This window comes from Palaemon carinicauda, chromosome 5 (assembly GCF_036898095.1).
Source record: "Palaemon carinicauda isolate YSFRI2023 chromosome 5, ASM3689809v2, whole genome shotgun sequence".
In the NCBI taxonomy this organism is placed as follows: domain Eukaryota; kingdom Metazoa; phylum Arthropoda; class Malacostraca; order Decapoda; family Palaemonidae; genus Palaemon; species Palaemon carinicauda.
The window spans coordinates 87,007,545-87,027,385 of record NC_090729.1 but is presented as its reverse complement, the minus strand read 5'-3'; the positions used below and the strand labels follow the sequence as shown (position 1 = coordinate 87,027,385).

The following is a 19,841-nucleotide window of genomic DNA, read 5'->3' as shown; positions in this document are numbered from 1 at the left end:
TATGGTCAATCTATTCTAGAGCAACCAATGAATAGTTTCCAGAGGAAACAGGTGTAGCTCACACCCAAAAAATGATTTTAAAATGCTGGATAGTAGACAAGAAAGAACTCACTTTCTTTATCTGTAAGGTTACACCAAAGGGTTGTGCGAGACAACACAAAAGTGTTAGAAAAACTTAGTGTTGTAACAAATACTATACTATAGTTTTCTCCCTACAGTATATACTATACTGAAAAATACTGGCTACAGTATAGAAGGTAATGTGCCGGCCGGCACACACCTTAACTAGTTCCAAAGTATACTACATAAGAACTATAAGGTGGAAGAACGCTGGTTCAAATGCATGTGCCGGCCGGCAATGACTGCCAGCTGGCAACTACACAAGATAGCACCCGGCTGCCGGCCACCAATCATAGCGGCCAGCAGACAATGGTGTGATATATAGCCAGCCGGCAAAGGTATACAACCAATGCCGGCCGGCAGCAAAAGAACCAGAGAACTCCGACTGCCCGGCTGCCGGCCACTCAGGTCGGCAGCCGGGCTAGAGTACAACACTAGAAGAAAAACAGAATGGATGCCTGGATAAGAGACTGTACTACCTCATAACCCGGCAACCCGAAAGAGTGCACATAAGGAAGGGGAGAATATAACTTCAGGCTTCCTGACCAATGCCATCTGGCTCTACAAACAAACATGGATGAGAGACCAATGAGGTCTGGGCAGCACTCAAAGCAAAAGACCCTTGCCGGCCAGCAGTGCGTGCCGGCCGGCAAGGGACTGAGTCAACCCCACATCCTAACCTATGCTAGGTACAGATGTAGAATGACGGACAGGAATGCAATGGCTAGGCCATCACAAAGGAAAGAGGGGGAAAGGGAGAAGAGGGTCCTGCCAACCTTGCTCTAATAATGAATCACCCGCAGCCAAGAAAACTCATCTTAGCCTAGGGAAGATCCGAGGAGGGAGGCCAGCAATACTTGCCAACTCCCTCGGAACCAAAGCAAGGAAGGCGTTGTTATTCCCAGAAAAGAGGATCTCATCCTCCACACCGAGAACAACAACACAGGACTAGTCTGCTAGATCACAAGAAGAAGGAATCATCTCGTACAGAAACCTTCGAAAGTGAACTAAGGAGGCTAAGCCTCCTATGTCTGTTGTCAGTCTAGCGAGGGAATCTCAACCACAAGCTATACATCAACAGACTCAGACTAAGAACTCTGATGTCCTGCCCCCTCCCTGAAGCCAGACTTACTGGACACAGGAAGGAACAGACACACCCTAATATAGTTGTATCTAAAGTCAATTCAGATAAACCATTAGGGTTAAGCCCAAGGCTTAAACAGAGGGAAAAAGATTGCACACCTTCTCCGAAGAGAAGAGAGCAACCGGGGAGTGTGAGAAAGTATACTAAGGCCCCATAGACAACTAGCCTAGGCACAAAGAGAATCGATTACCTAAATCACCGAAACTCACTCGTATACTATCTTGGAAGAAATCAACAATCTTAAATGTATAAAACTGCCTAAAGCTTCAATAAAATTTTAAAACACTCGGAAATCTGAATATCATGCAGGAAAGTACTAGGGCCAAACGACCAGGCTACAAGGTCTAGCGTAGGCCAGAATTGGCAAATCCTTCGCCAAAACAAAAGTACTAAAACCATCATATAAAGAAATCCTATGTAACGCTAAACAGCTAAAATTATTAAAGCAAAACAGCCGGGAACGTCGCTCTGGCTAACTAAATAACTCATACCTAGCGAGGGACAGCGTCCAGGACGCCTCCAGTAGGCAACAGCTCTTGTAACAACGATATCACTATCAAATCACTTTTAAAATTACCAAGAGCTTACATTTATACATAAAAGAAATAATACTCAACTTATCAGAAGCAGAAGAAGTTGGAGAAAGTTGAAATAATCCAAGAATTGCGAGAAACACAGGGAAAATACACAGAGTTGTTGAGCTACGCAAAAAGGAATACAGATGGCGCCGTGAGCGGCGCAATGCACGCTTACGAAACGGGAGAGGAGAGATACCTTGCGAGCGGCTCTCCTTTCTTTCTCGTTTTCGTTTTCTTGCCAATTGACCCCTTCGAAGTGTTAACTCTGTTCGGGGTGCAGATTGCTATGTGGCGTGTCAAGAATACGTCCTCTGATATTTCGCGATATCCCTGGTTCTTTTATTAAGGATATTCGCTCCAGGAGTTAGAATTCTGGGTACCTTAAGGTATATTCTCTGGGAATATCGCCGTAGTTATAATATACCCAAGGAAGCTACCCTTTAGGAACTTCCATCAGGACGACATGGCTTGAGCCCAAAAAGGCTAACAAGCACAGCGCTAATAAACCTGAAGGGTGTAGCTCGCTATAAAATATGATCATGCCAAAATATTAAATTCGATGTCCTAAACATAAACAAGGGCTTACAAATAGTATAAGAAACTAAATGAAAGCCCAATGAACAAAGAGATCACGAGGAAGCGACACCAATGGCCGCGGCGAACCCCCGAAAGGGAACAACAAGCGGCGATAACAAAAACCAAACACAGTTAAGAATACATAAGTGTTGCTACCTAGAAATCCCAAACAGACAAACAATACTGTACTCAACTTGGGAGCACGGATCTCTAAAACGTCGGACATCTTCAAAAGCACAAAACAACACAGCAAAATAAAACACGTCTGACCAATGCAGGTGCTGATAGAGGAATGAAGATAAGGGGTGGGGAGATGTAGGGGTGGAGGGGGATGTTGATGAAGGAGAGGTCTAATTGGTGAGGGATCCATGGTCGTGGTTCAATCACGCCACAGTTTTCTATACCGACACTCAAAGAGTGAGCGAGCTAGGTTTATTCCTGGCATTCCATGAATCTCTTTTTTTTCTCTGGTATATTCAGCAATAACTATGCCTTAGAATTGGTGCTAGAGGAGCATTTCACGGAGCGACACAAGTCGAGCCCAGAAAACTACAGTGAACCCTCGTTTATCGCGGTAGATAGGTTCCAGTCGCGACCGCGATAGGTAAAAATCCGCAAAGTAGTGACACCATATTTACCTATTTATTCAACATGTATATTCAGACTTTTAAAACCTTCCCTTGTACGTAGTACTGTTAACAAACTACCCTTTAATGTACAGAACACTTAATGCATGTACTACAGTACCCTAAACTAAAACAGGCACAAATATTAAAGGTGATTGTATATCATGCATTTCCTAAACATGCTAAAAAGCACGATAAAAAATGGCAACCAATGTTTTGTTTACATTTATCTCTGATCATAATGTAGAAACAAACTGGAGGTAGAGCTTTGCTTATTACTCAGACATATTTCCCATACTTTTCCCTTAGAACTACATCACATCTTCCTACTTTAGATATATATATATATATATATATATATATATATATATATATATATATATATATATATATATATATACATATACATATACATATACATATACATATACATATACATATACATATACATATACATATACATATACATATACATATACATATACATATACATATACATATACATATACATATATATATATATATATATATATATATATATATATATATATATATATATATATATATATATATATATATATATATATATATATATATATATATATATATATATGATAAATTTTGCACATTTTTACGTGTTTTTCATATTCAAATAAGCCATATATATTTTGATATATTAATGTCTGGATTCTCTTAACGACCTCGGGATCAGAGCCCCAGGCGAAATCTCACAAAGACAAGAGCTTGGCTCCGGCCGGGAATCGAACCCTGGTCGGCAAGCTTATATAGACAGTGACTAACCCATTCGTGGCCGAATGGGTTAGTCACTGTCTATATAAGCTTGCCGACCAGGGTTCGATTCCCGGCCGGAGCCAAGCTCTTGTCTTTGTGAGATTTCGCCTGGGGCTCTGATCCCGAGGTCGTTAAGAGAATCCAGACATTAATATATCAAAATATATATGGCTTATTTGAATATATATAATATATATATATATATATATATATATATATATATATATATATATATATATATATATATATATATATATATATATATATATATATATATATATATATATATATACACACATATATATATATATATATATATATATATATATATATATATATATATACATATATACACTTATATATATATATATATATATATATATATATATATATATATATATATATATATATATATATATATATATATATATATACATACACATATATATACATATATATATATATATATATATATATATATATATATATATATATATATATATATATATATATATATATATATATATATATATACACATATATATATATATATATATATATATATATATATATATATATATATATATATATATATATATATATATATATATATATATATATATATATATATATATATATATATATACACACATATATATATATATATATATATATATATATATATATATATATATATATATATATATATATATATATATATACCTACATATATACATAAATACATGCATACATATATATATATATATATATATTACTGTATATATATGGGTTATGGAAAAAATCCGCGAAGTGGTGAATCCGCGATGGTCGAACCGCGAAGTAGCGAGGGTTCACTGTAATTCTAGGAGATATACTATCTCCCGTTGAATTGATAAAACGATACACGAGGGTAAACGGGGATAATGTATGAAAGTATACTAAAGCGCATAGGCTAGGTAGCTTAGCGCGGGGCGAGATCTCTGTTACCTAAATCGCCAAAACTCTTTTAACGTATACAATCGACATAAGGAAGAGGAAATTTGTATGCATCTTTACTAGTATAACTGTGCCTAAATAGCTTTCATAATTTATTAATGCTATTACAACCGGGAGTGTCGTTCTGCTAACTAAATAACACATGCATAACGAACGACAGCGTCCATGGCGCCTCCGGTGACCGGCCAAGCTCCATAGCGTATTAAATCAAACTAATTTCACTTTGAAGCAGGAGCTAAAAATTATACACTGTAAAGAATAATTACTCAACTTTCCAGAGGCAGAAGAAGCTGGAGATTACATGATAATTCCTCTCAATAACAATAAAAAAGTTAGATAAACAGGGAAAACCACCGTGCGAAATCGCTTCAGAAATAGGAATGAGCGCCATCTTGGAGACTCGTAATAGTACAGGAGGAAGGGTAACCTTGATAACGGTTCCTCTTTCTGTTTTTTGACACTCTTCCCCCTCGAAACTATTCGAGGTGAAGATTACTATGTGTCGTACCAAGATATACGTCCCCTGATATTATGCGATATCCTTAAGAGAGATTTCAAGGATATTCACGCCAGGAGTTAGAATTCTGGAGACCTAAAGGTCAATTCTCTGGGAATATCACTGTAGCCAAATATCCTTTAGAAAGCTACCAACAGGAACCTTTCATCAGGACGACATGGCCTGAGCCCAAAAAGGATTTTATTAACTCTAGCAACCCCTATCGGGGTATGAGAGTACATTACAAAATATACAAAATTACAATTTAACTTACAATAATAGTGCAAGATGGCAGTAAAAAGAAGCAAAACTACTTCTATTCAAATATCTATACAATAATGTACATATATTGTTTACCCATATATGTCATATATAATGGGGATATAAGCCTGTATGAACTAGATAAGACTAATAATATATAACTAAAAGTGTTCCACTATTATTTTTAAAAATTTTGCTAGACTGAACAATTCTCTCTTATTTCTTACTTTAAACAACTAATAAACTTTATACTATTTGGTCAAGCATAATAATATCTTTTTATATATAATTCTCTGAGGCTACTAAAATAAGGACATACCAGAGTATAGTGGTACTCATCAGTCTGTTCCTGGGTATTACACATTGGGCTGGTTTTTGGTCCTTGGGAGGCCGAATATCGCTTATCAGCAACAGGAAGCCTACGGTTACCACATCTAAATCTAGTGAGATACTTCCAATCATTATAATCCAATTTGGTTAAATATTTGCTTAAGCCTAATTCAGTCTTAAGTACTTTATAGTTAGGGCATAACCTATTTTCATTAATTTCAGATAATGAATTCTACTTATCTATATCACAAATTCAGAGATCAACACATTTCTTAACCCAATTACTATTAAATTCACATGGGCTGTTCCAGATATTAGATACACCGCACTTGTCTAGAATACTTTTAATTTTTAATCAATTTTGACTTGAATTCTTTGCTATCGTGTAATTTTTTTAACAGTAAATACATGGTGTGGTATAACTTATGTTCTTTATCTTGACTGATCCTTATCCAAAAGTTTACCATTCTCTTTTCAAATTTGCTTGTTAAACCAAATTGACCAAGTTCTACATAAGCCATAAAATTTGTTGATTGATTGATTGATTGAAAGTTTTCTGGCATCCTGACATCTAAGGTCATTGACGCCGATAGCATTTATTATATATGAAAAATAAAAGAGAATTCAATTAAAACCATAATAGTTAAGAAGTCATTACAATAGTTTAATAGTTTTCAGAAGACCTGCTTCTGAAATAAATCTAAAAATTCCGCTTGCATAGTAGGATACATCATGTCCAAGAATCTTGGCAAGGATGAACCTGCCATCCTCACCTCGAGCCTCAAACAGATATCTATTTCTCAAGTTAGTAAAATTAGGGCATTCAGTCAACAAATGCCTCACTGTTAAAGGTACTAAACAGTCCTCACAATACGGTTGGTGTTGGCCCTTCAGCAGAAACTCGTGTGTCAACCGTGTGTGACCAATACGGAGACGACAAAGAGTCGTCTCCCATTTTCGGGGTATCATGTTATACCTCCAAGGTGATATGATATTTATTACTTCCCTCATTTTATTGCCATCTTGACTATCCCAGTGCTGTTGCCATTTATTACAAACAAATTTCTTGGTGTAAGGTAGGAAATCATTACAGGGAATGGGATACCTCCTTGGTAGTAACTCGATGCCGCATTCTTCGCCAGTAAATCTGCCTACTCATTTCCAGACACACCTACATGTGCTGGAACACAACAAAATCGAACTGTTATACCTCTCCGTCCAGTAATAAAAAGCCATTCTAAAATCTTTAAAACTAGAGGGTTACTAGAATTAAAAACTTCTAAAGCTTGAAGAACACTCCTTGCATCACTAAAAATTGTAAAATTACCCTCCTTTTCCAAAGCTATTTTCTCAATAGCGGTTAGTATGCCATACAGTTTGGCAGTAAATATGGAAGATGTTAGAGGAAGTGCACCTCTACAATTAAAATCCTTACTATGTACTCCAAATCCAACGCCAGCATCAGATTTGGAGCCATCAGTATACAGTGAACCCTCGTTTATCGCGGTAGATAGGTTCCAGACCAGGCCGCGATAGGTGAAAATCCGTGAAGTAGTGACACCATATTTACCTATTTATTTAACATGTATATTTTTGCATCGATTATATTGATTATTCAGTACAATATGTTGATTTTGTTATTACCAATATTTTACTTAATTTTTCTTAGGACTTCCAAATGAAATGTTTTTCTTTATGACGCCGCCTGAAACGACGGCGTCATAAAGTACGCTCAGTAAACAACCACGCTCAGAACAAACAAGGCATTTAACGCGCATGATGAAAGTGATAAATAATGATATTTACAGTAAAAGCTTTTAGAAAATATGTTATTACAAATATTATTTACCGTATCTATATAAAATCTTACAGTACATACTGTACGTAGCAAAGCAGGAAAACAATTTACGAGAGAGAGAGAGAGAGAGAGAGAGAGAGAGAGAGAGAGAGAGAGAGAGAGAGAGAGAGAGAGAGAGAGAGAGAGAGAGAGAGATTGTTTTACGTAAGTAAATGTGAATTTTAAACAAAAAAAATATGATAGGTTACAACATGTATACTCTTCAGACTTTTAAAACCTTCCCCTTTAACTTAATGCATACAGGACTAAACTAAAACAGGCACAAATATTAAAATGTTAGAATATTAAAGTAAAAAATAAAGATTGTTACTGTACTCACCACGAAAGAAGTTGAAGAAAAACTTGAATGATGATGGCGATGAATTTGCTGCACTGTAGAAATGATGATGATGAAGCTGATGATGTCTTCTAATGTGTAGCCAATGATAGTAGTATTTTACGTCTCTTCAGACGGAGGTGTCTTTTCCTGGGACACCTCTTCAACTTCTTCCTGGGACACTTCTTCAATTTCTTCCGAAGGCGTAGTAGCAGGAGGAACTGGCTCTTTTTTGCGAGGCTGGAAGAACATTGTGATCGGAAGTTGCTGCCGCTGCTTCTTTTTTCGCTCTAAGAGCATCCTGTAGGGAGTCATGATGTCAACGACCTTGTTGGAGAATTGCATAGACCGAGTCATATCCTCGTCCCACTCTTGCAACATTTCTTTCAACTCCTTCGCATGGTAGCAGGCCTTGGCAAGCCGTTCTGATGTTAAGCCCATTTCTTCGACATTTTCTTGGGTCTCTTCCAGCGTTTCACTCTCTTCTTCACTTGCCGATTTCGTAAGGTCTTCTAGGTCTGCGTCAGTTAGCGGCTGGGAATGGCAGTCCAACAACTCGTCGACGTCTTCAGTCATCATGTCGCCAAACCCGTCACCTCCAATTATGGCAGCCAACTGCACAGATTTCCGTATTGCAGAGTGTTGATTCTCAGCAGGTGTAAATCCCTCGTCGTCGTAAACAATCTGGGGCCACAACTTCTTCCAGCTCGCATTCACGGTTGCAGGTTTCATCTCTTGCAGTGCCTTCTGAATATTCTTCAGGCACGTGGCTATGGTGTACTGCCGCCAGTACGCCTTCAAGTTAAAATCTTCATCCTCATCATCTTGGGCAGCATCCACACACGCCAAGGTATTCTTCGTGTAGAGGGCCTTGAACGCCCTGATAACCCCCTGCTCCATCGGTTGAATTAATGACGTGGTGTTGGGTGGCAGGAACTCAACCTGAATGCCCTCATGCGACAGATCAGTTGCGTGTCCACCAGCGTTATCCATAAGGAGAAGGATCTTGAATGGCAAGCCCTTCTCTACGAGATATTTGCTGACTTGCGGGATGAAACACTGGTGGAAACCGTTGGAGGTCAGCATCTTCGTAATCCATGCTTTTGGATTATGCATCCAGTACACGGGAAGGAGATTCTTGTTTTTATTTTTCAAAGCGCGAGGATTTTTTTACTTATAAATAAGCCCCGGCTTTAGCAAAAATCCAGCAGCATTGCCACACATCACGAGGGTAACGCGATCCTTGAATGCTTTAAAGCCAGAGGCTTTGGCTTCTTCTTTGAACAGGAAAGTTCGCGACGGCATTCTCTTCCAAAGCAAGCCGGTCTCATCCATATTAAAGACTTGTTCCGGCTTGTATCCACCTTCGGCGATAATATTCTTGAACGTCTGGTTCACGTAAGTTTCAGCAGTGGCAGTGTCAGCGGAAGCAGCCTCCCCATGCAGGGAAACGCTTTTCAGGGCGTAGCGTTTCTGAAACTTTGCGAACCATCTTTTGCTGGCAGAAAAACGTTGTTTCTGACGCTGGGAATCAGTGGATGTCCCTGGTTGAGGTTCATCTACATCATCATCTTCTTCAGCATGGTCGCCATCGTCGTCTTGAGGTTCCTTTGCCGCAAAATTCTCATACAAGCTCAAAGCCTTGGTTCGGATGGTGTTCGTATCCAAGGCTATGTTCTTCTTCCGGCAGTCGGCAATCCACACAGCTAAAGCACCTTCCAAGCGTACGATCGTTTTATTACACGTGGTAACGACTCGCTTCGCTGATCTGCTAAAGGTGATTGCAGCCGTCTTTCTAATGTTCGCCAGGTCCTTCTTGATATAGCGAACGGTGGATTCATTGATTCCAAAATGGCAGGCTGCGGACGCAAAAGTTCTACCGTCTTTTAACATATCGAGAAGCATCACCTTCTCAGCAATCGTCATCATCCTTCGGTGGCGTTTAGGCTCACTACCAGCCTTAGTAGAAGCAGAACGCTTGGGAGGCATTGTACAGTAGGGTTGAACAGAAAGTTCAACAAAAAGTTCAACTTAAAACAGTCACGCACAGCACAGATTAAAGTTCACAATAACTTAACAACATCTACACAGCGATACGGCGGGAGAGAAAGTGTCCGCGAAAAGATGCTGGAAGTTGGAGATGATGGCAAAACACCAATCACAGGCTAGATAACAAAACTTGAGTTCTGATTCGTCATCTATCAGCGCTTGAACCAATCACAACCGGTCTTATATGCTACGTAGGTTACACATTCAAAGTACAAGAAACCCTGCGTACAGTATACTGTACAGTAATAATAATAATAATAATAATAATAATAATAAATAATGATACTGTAATAATAATAATAATAATAAAAATAATAATGATAATAATAATAATAATAATAACAATAATAATTTTAATAACAACGACAACAATAATAATAATAACAATAATAATAATAGCTTTACATACGCTATTTTACGCTTTTGTTGTAGGATGTGTGTGTGTCTCTCTCTCTCTCTCTCTCTCTCTCTCTCTCTCTCTCTCTCTCTCTCTCTCTCTCTCTCTCTCGTACGCTTATTCGAAATGTGATTTTTGCAACAAAGAATATTATTGGATGCAGTACTACGTACGTATACATACAAAAGATTCATGGAAAAGAAGCACATCCATTACATTTGTAGTACAGTAGTAGCCAACAGCAGCCTTACACCATTTTAATATGGTATGACTGCATCTGATTTGCGTTTCATGTTCAATTTAATTTTACTACGTACTGTATACAGTACTGAATTATCGTATGATCACATTTTCTTTTCGTGTTTTATTTCTTTCTGTGCTTAATTATATGTCATATGTAATGCAATGAACAATCAGTAAGAGCAGATATTACTAATTACAGTATTAATGGAATTACAGGTAACGAAATATCGTATGATCCCCTATGTTCTGCAACATGTTCCATAAAAAGAGACCTGGATTCTAAGTCAGTCATATTCTTCTTAACTCTAATAGAGTATTTACAAAAAGATATGTAAGGTAATTTCCATGGAGGCGTTGATGATACCTTCAATGGAAGCACCTTAATTCTAATTATATCCAGATTGTTTAATAATTGTTTCACCCGAAACCCAAAAGGTTGAGGAGATTTTGGGTGCAACTCAAAGTAGGTTGAGTGCCTTACAAGGCTTGCAGTCTGAAAGGCTGAAGAATTAGGGAGTCTTCGCAATCTAAACCAATACCAAATAATAGAGGATATTTGGTAAAGGTCTAGAGGCAACTCCCCAGCATCAACAAGGAGACTTGTGATAGGTGAGGTTCTAAAGGCTCCTGTGGACAATCTAATACTAGCATGATGTATAGAATCTAATATTTTTAACCGGCTTGGGGTGACTGAGGAGTATATTTCGCATCAATAACTAATTTTGGAAAAAATCAAGGCCTTGTATAATTTTAAAATTGTATTGTGGTCTGGCCCCCATGATGTATGGGACAATACTTTTAAAAGATTCATAGCTTCAAGACATTTAGCTTTTAATGCTTTTAAGTGAGAAACCCATATAAGCCTGCAATCAAATATCAACCCTAAAAATTTAGCTTCACTTGCACATGGGATCCGTTGACCTTTGATGTATATATCCGGGTCTGGATGTACTCCCCGGATACGACGGAAATGGACAATTGTAGTTTTACTTGTCGAGAACTTAAATCCACTCCTATCGGCCCAATGGATAATTTTATCAATAGAGTTGTATTTTTCTCTCAACCATTGCCATTCTAGCCCCAGCAAATGATATGGAGAGATCATCCACAAATAATGTTGTGAGAACATCCCGGGGAACGACTGAGGATATCCCATTAATTGCTACTGCAAAAAGGGTTACACTCAGCACACTCCCCTGAGGAACTCCTTCTTCCTGGCATTTACTCTGTGATAGAGCTTCCCCAACTCTCACTTGGAAAACTCTATGTGAAAGAAATGACTGAATGAATAGTGGTAGCTCTCCTCTTAATCCAAACTCATGGATTCTTGTACGTATACCGTATCTCCATGTGGTATCATATGCCTTTTCAAGATCAAAAAAGACTGTCACATGGTGCTGTTTGGAAGCAAACGCTTCACAAATGGAGCACTCAAGTCGTATCAGCACATCAGTCGTTGAGTACATTTTTCTGAATCCACATTGAATGGGTGATAAAATATCCTTCTTTTCAAGGTACCACATCAGTCTTACATCGACTATCTTCTCCATGATTTTGCACAAACAAGATGTTAATGCAATTGGCCTATAATTTGCTGCTAAAAACTTGTCCTTAACGGGTTTTAAAAAGGCTAAAATAATGGCTAGTTCCCAAACACTTGGATAACTATGATCATGCCATATTCTATTAAAAATGCTTAAAATAAATAACTTTGTATTAAAAGGTACGTGTTTAATCATTGCATATGTAATTCCATCGGTCCAGGGGCTTTATCGTTACACGTAGCAAGAGCAGAATCAAATTCTCTTTCAGTGAAAGGAGAATTGTATGACTCTTGCTTTCTTGTTGCGAAGTTTAAAACTTTCTTTTCTTCAATTCTCCTATACTGGTGACCAGGAGCTCCTTCACACTTGCACGATTCATTTGAAAAATGGTCAGCCAGGGCATTGATAACCTCGGTTGCTCCAGTCATATACAGGCCATTTATCTTTAACAGTGGTGGTGGGTTTGGGGTGAATTTGCCTGCTATCTTTTCAACTTTCCTCCACACAGATGATGTTGGTGTTCTACTGTTAATGGAGGAAACAAATGACATCCAAGACTGGCGCCTAGCTTCTTTCATGGCACGACGGAACTGTGCTCTACATTTTTTGTATACGACAAAATTCTCCTCAGTACGGCGCATGCGCAATCGAGTTGAAGACTTTCTTGTGGTTCTGTGCAGGGCAGTTAGTTCTGATGACCACCAGGAACTGGTCGTCGTCTGAATATCCCTGATGTTTTGGGAATGGAATTCACTCCTGCTTTGTGAAGAGTTCCATTAAATAAGTCTATGGCATCATCAACACTTTCAAACTGTTCTGCATTTCCTTCAATTTCACTTAGCTCCCGAAATCTATCCGAGTCCGCCTTATCAAGATTCCATCGAGGCGATTTCTGTGAAGGTGGACCATTGTTGGTGTTTATAATGATTGGTGCATGATCACTAGTATGCCAATCATCTAATGTTCTCCAATTAAAATCGAGAACACAGTTAGAGCTTGCAACTGATAGGTCAATGCAGGACAAGGTACCTGTCTGAACATGAAAATGTGTGGGCTCTCCTGTATTAAGGAGCCCGACATCTTCATTCTCCAAAATTGATGATATAATATTACCTCTTGCGTTTGCCAAAACATCACCCCATAATGGATGTCTACTATTAAGATCTCCTAGTAAGAGAAAAAGTTGTGGGAGTTGTTTAATCACCTTTACTACATTATCATATGAGATGTTATCATTTGGAGGCAAGTAAAGAGAACAGATTGTGTATTTTCTCCCTATATCAATCTGTACAACCACTGCCTGCAGAGGGGTACAGATAGACAAAGATATATGGGGAACATCTCGACGAACGTATATAAGACTTCCCCCATGGCTTCCTGCTCGTTGATCATATGGTGTCCTATAGCTAACATACTCTCGAGGACAAGGAGTATTAGCATCAAGCTTGCTTTCTTGTAGACATACAGTTATAGGGGAGTGCTCACGTATGAGGAGCTTTAGTTCTTCATATTTCGCCCTTAAACCCTGGGAATTCCATTGCAGAATGGAGGAAAAAACTATGATTTATTTTTTGGAAGACACCTTAGATGAACTCTTCCCATTGGCAATATTTGATCTAACAATATTTCCCGGTGGTATCTCTAGAGAGGATCTTGATATAGTGGGTTTTGTGTTCCTCTTTTTCTTTGTGTCCTTTTGATCTAATTGTTGAGGAGGATGTTGGACCTCAACTTGAATTTCTGATTGGTTCAAATTACCTTCTAGTTGATCAGAAACATCAGCAGACTAGATACCATATTTATTTGAAGTCGTGACTTTAATGTTTCTTATGGTAGGAGGCGAGAGAGATGGAGGGGTCTCTCTTTTTCAATTAAAAGGTTGCGATCTGTCAGATTTTTGCACCTTCCCCACTACAGGTTCATCAGGTGAATTAGTTTCAAGTGGAACCTCCATCAGATCGGGCAAGGACACGGCCTGAGAAAGGTTTGTACTATTGTTTAGAATCTGAGTAGTTGGCTTTTGAATAACTTTCAGATCTTTAAGTATCTGTTTTGATTTTTCTACAATTTCTGGACATAGATTTTCGATGGGACTTTCAACCTCTTTAACTACTTTCATTTGTTTCTTCATATTAGAAGTAGAGATGTAATTTTTGTCAGTGTGGTTTGGCAAGTTTTTCTTCAGAACCATTGAAAAAGGTTGCCCTGGTCTTACCTGCTTTTCAAGAGCTCTTTTACGAGCCTCTTTAAAAGTAACCCTTTCCATGGTGCTAATGGCCTGAATTTCTTTTTCAAAAATAAACTTAATGCAGCTTTTAGATGTAGCTGGGTGTGCTTCCCCACAATGTATGCAATTAGGGTTTTCTCTGCATACTCCATGACTACTTTTTCCATAGTTGGCACAAACAGCTGGCTTATTATTTACTTTTTCCTTGCATTTCTGGCTTATATGGCCATACATTTGGCAATGATAACATCGCAATGGTGAAGGGATATAAGGTTTCACCTTCAAAGATAGCCAACCAGCCTTAATAACATTTGGTAATCTACATTGATCAAATGTTATAATCAAAGTAGCAAGAGGAATACGTTGTTCTCCAACTCTCATTCTCATTATGACTACTTTAATTACTCCTTGACTTTTCAGTTCATCCTCAATTTCTTTTTCCTCTATATCCAGCAATTCTGGAGCATATATCACACCTCTACTCTGGTTGAAAGTAGGGTACGAAATGTATTTTACACAATGACTATCTGATGTTGAAAGTGTTTTTAGCCTTTCACCTTGTAATGTGGATAGTGTCTCTATCAAGAGACTTCCATTTCCTAGGGGTAGAACTTTTGGCTGCCCTCCACATAAAGAGACTATTTCCCTGTTAGCTTTGAAAACATTTAAACGCTCATTTCTTCCGTTTTCAAATTCTAAGATAAAAAAAATTTCATAATTCACTACTTCATAGTGACCAGGTAATACTTCTACTTTTCTATATCTTTGTGTACTATCATCATTTCTCACATTCTCTCTCTTCTTCTCCAATGTTTTCTTATCATCATTTCCATAACGCATATAAGGTTCCAACGTTAATATGTTAGAACCCGAGTTGGAACTGTCTGTACCGAGGTCCATGTTTGTATTTTCCAGGTCGTCAACAGAGTGGTGGGTTTTTTTGTTATGAGCAAGGCGGGTTATCCACCTCTTATCGGAGGATGTCAGTCCTCCTATCCCATGTGGTCCAACACGAGAAGAGACTTCAGCGGGGACCAGTGTTCTATTAGAGAGGGGCTGCCTCTCTTTAGGTGGGCGTACACTGGTCAGTGGGGGTAGTTAGCCCCTCCCACCGTCAACTCCAATGCCCGGCGTCACCCATTACCCGCAAATATGGGTGACAAAACCAGATCACTGGAGCCTGACTCTTAACAGACTTGGTCTGCACCCAATGGGGTCTGCTAGAGGGTGATGGCGTCTAAATTGGCAAAGGTTGAGATGGAATGCCGTCCATCCCACACTGTGCCAAATCCAAAGCAGCATCCAAAGTATAATCAAACATGCCAAAGTCGTCAACAATATTGAGCCTAAAAGGAAGAGATGGGAGAAAAAAGAAATAACAAAAAGTAAAAGAGAAAGTGCTGACTGATTTAGTTGGATCGACAGCTGGGCACCAAGGTCCAGTGGGAAGTAGTTCCCACTGTTCATTAGAGCCCAGCTGCTAATCCCTAAGCCCCCCATCCTCATCAAGGCTTCAGCATCTGGGGGGATAAACTTTGTTGACTGTTACTTTATTTGAAGTATACTTTTTAGGTACTTTCTATGAAATATCTCAACCTGGTTTAGCTTTTGGAGTCCCCAAATTTTGCTTCCATATTAAAGAACTGGGGTGACCAAGTGGCCCAAGAGTTCACAAAGTATATCTACTGGTAAGGACAGTTTTCTGGCCCTAGTCAGCAGACTATATATTGCTCTCTGGGCATGTGGAACCTGTTTATTTATGCCTTTGCAACATAAACCATTAAAATTAAAAGTTGTACCTAATAAACATAACCATCAACTACTTCCAGCTCTGCATTACCTAACATAAAAAGAGGATGTGATTTGACTTTACCTCTGGAATATACAACTATTTTTGTCTTAGAGGTGTTGACTGTCAGGTGGCAGGATTCATAATACAATATTCATACACAGCAGTTATAACAATTTGTAAATCTTCAGCTGATTCAACCATAATAGTATCATGAGCATACAAAAGGGCATATATTCTCAAGAACACCTCAACATCATCATAACTGAGCCATTGGATGCCATGTTGACTATGTGACCACCCTTTTTATTTCCTGTTCACTTAGTTTCATTTCAATAGTATCACGTTCGCTAGCTTTATTTTGGCATTATGATGACTTGGGCTCTGTTTTGTGTGTACTATTACTATGCTTTTATATAGTTTAAGTTCTAGTTTTATGCGTGTCGGTCCCCTGCTAGCCTTGCTTAGAGAGTGGTAGTTTTGTCGGAGACGGGGTCACCAGGCGATCAGGTCTTTCTTTCTGGTCTCGTTGGCATTGGCCTTTTTACCCTTAAAGGGTTTTTTCCTCGGTTATACTATTTAACTGAGCCCCTATGTCTGCTGCCTTCAATCTTCCGGTTTTTTCAATCTATTAGGTTTAGCCTAGCTGTCGTTGGCGAATCCGTTGGTCCGCCATGTCCGCCATGCTGCATTCGTTCATAATCTCCCATGCTAGGACTATGCAGTTCATTGGAGCTCCCCTTTGCGAAGGGTGAGCTCCCCTTGTTGTAGTGGTTTGCAGACTATGGCCAGAGGTAGCACACGAACTGCTTAGTGTCCGAATGCCGACCACAACCTGACGTTCACTACACAACAAATATACAACGGTGGAATACCCAAATACTTAAGTAACAGTTCAACAGAACTCAGTACTGGGCACCACCCCTTGATTTATACTGGGAAAGGGGACCCAGCTAGAATCTTTCTTCCTTCCTAAATTCCCTTTCCTTGGGCTAGCTGGATTAACATGTAAGATGACCGTTGATTCATTTTTGGGAAATTAGCAGAATTTACATAGCTATATGTTCTTTAGGTAAGATGGTTTCAAACTTGAGTAAAGAAATGTCCAAACATTAGGTGAAAGGGAAAGAATTTTTCTTCAATCTGACAGCAAGACACAGTGTGGGAGGAAAAAAAATTATGATAAATAACTTATTTGAAAGATTAAAAAAAAAACTGTGGCTGAGAAAGGGATATCATAGTGTAAGGAACTGAATGAAATGTCTTCATAAAACAAAAAATATTTATTTGAAAAAAAAACTGTTGGGATTACATTAACATTGATTTGTCAATTCAAATAAAAAAAAATTTAAGGCAAAATTAGCATCCCTTCACATTTCACCATCAGGGTAACAAGATAAAAAAATTTTGAATAAAAATAAAAAAATTATTCACATGCTGGACACTCAAGTTTTCTAAGCCATCTCAAACCAACCACCCATAAGAAAATATAAATCTGTGAAAATACTGTACTACAATAATTTTCCCAGAATCGATACTATCCTCGCCGTAGTTTGGACCGGAGGGAGCTTAGGCAGAAGCTCTTAAGAACTGTTCCAAACAGAGCTGCGAGTTGGCTGGAACAGTCTCTGGCCACCATTAATGTCTCCGCTGGCCGTCAGGCCACTTGGCAGGATGTTCTACACCTGTTGAGTGTTCTCGACGAGGCCTCCCATCAGCGAAGCCAGAAGGCAGAGGATTTGGCCATCAGTCGTGTGGGACAGTCATGGCACGGCTCGTATGCCGACAGGGTTGCCATGGCTGCCGACAGGGTTGCCATGGCTGCCCCCAGCCGTTCACCTGGACCTGACAGAGCGTATTTACACACTCCTCCTCGACCGGTCCCCAAACCTGCACCTATGAAAGTGCGCCTGCCACCATCGCGCACCCCGGATAGATCTCCTCAATTCCAGAGGAGGTACTGTGCCTGGTGCCGAAAACCAGGGCACTTTGTGGACGAGTGTCGCAGACGCCTCAACCTCTGCCTACGTTGCGGCTCGTCCAACCATCATGTGGCACAGTGTGGACGACAGGCTTCGGTTATAAACAGATCACCTGTCCAGAACACAGCTAATGCCCGCAGCCCTGGGAGGGAGACTACCTCTGTCCAGACTCCTTCAAGGTGGAGAGCAGTACCGGTGAATGCTACTCCGACCCCGTCGTCCTATTCTAGATCAACCAGTAGCCGGGAGACCCAAAGTGGGAGCGAGTCCAGTGCTCCTTCTCGGACTGTGGGGAAGAAGAAGAAGAGGAGCAAGAAGGCAAAGCCCAGGAAGTCAAGAACTGAGGAGAATCATAGGGCTTTAAACACCAGGCCTTCGATGTACAAGATGGGGCTACATCGAAGGAGGGTGTGAGTGCTAGGGTGCATGCTCCTAGTATTCCGGTGGCAGCCTCGGAAATCTCGATTTCTAAGGTTACCCCTCAACCTGAAAAGGTCATTGCACCTCCAATTGCTCTTTCAGGATTGGCCTGTGATAACCTGTCCTCGACACAGTCCAGAGCTTCTCCAACTGACTCCTCCAGGGAGAAAGCAGAAACTGAGGCAGTATTGAAAACCCTTCGTAGGGTTAACCTGGCGCAGTTGGCTCATGTACCACTCATGGTTGTCCCAGTGACCATGTCTGAGTTTCCATCGGGAGCATTGGATGCTCTCATTGACTCCGGAGCTGAGGTCAAACTCCTGTCATCGAGAGTAGTACAGGATTACCAGCTGCTGATGGTACCCAACACCATTGGTCTGAAGGGTTTAGGGCAAACAGGACCTAAGACCCTAGGTACTGTACTGTTGACCCCTATACTGCATGGAATGACATTCGCCCCGGGTGTGTTCCATGTAGTGCCTTCAGGGACTATGGCTGAGCACGTAGTGCTTGGTTATCAGTTCTTGAGAGCAAATAGGGTGATAGTTGATGGAGCCCGAAATCGGCTGAGCATTGGCAGTACTCCCCAAGAGCCTCTTTGGGAGTATTATGTCCCGATACGTGGAGCCTGTTGTCAGCAAGTGCTTTACGCACTTGAGGTCCACGCAGCCGATTCAATGAAGATTGCCAGTATTGAGCCAGAACTTGTTCCAGTTAGTGTTAACTTTCCTAAGGGACTTGACACGTCTTTTAGGTGCCCTGCTTGTCCAACCAACTGTTGGCCGGAAATGTATTATGATGGCAACATCATAAAGGAAAGTTACAGCAATTCCTGGCATCCTTGAACTGAAAGACAGAAAAGCCTCAATTTTAGTCAAGGGTTCATCTGAAGAAACTGCTAAGATCAAGAAGGGCGATCTCTTGGGGAAGGTGTTCACCATAGCAATGGTGGATGCTCCTCTATCCTGCCTGATAGCACAGGAGTGTGGCCTGACTCCTGAACCGAGCGTATTGGAAGAGATAGACAACCTGTCTATCTCCGACGAACTGGACTCTTCACAGACGGACCAGTTTTGTCAAATGCTTCGACGTCATCT

At 39.7% G+C, this 19,841-nt stretch overlaps 1 protein-coding gene across 10 annotated transcripts in view; it reads right to left on the bottom strand.

The window, feature by feature from the left end:
- The window catches only part of Tango10 (transport and golgi organization 10), a 1,007,732-nt gene that overhangs the window by 873,153 nt on the left and 114,738 nt on the right, over positions 1-19,841 (bottom strand). For 6 of the 10 annotated variants that reach the window (XM_068373850.1, XM_068373851.1, XM_068373841.1 and 3 more), the window contains one exon: positions 5,909-6,029. The exons of the other annotated variants lie outside the window; for them this stretch is intronic. The gene's annotated coding sequence lies outside the window, so the exon portion shown is untranslated. The remainder of the gene's footprint in view (positions 1-5,908; positions 6,030-19,841) is intronic. 10 annotated transcript variants of the gene reach the window in all.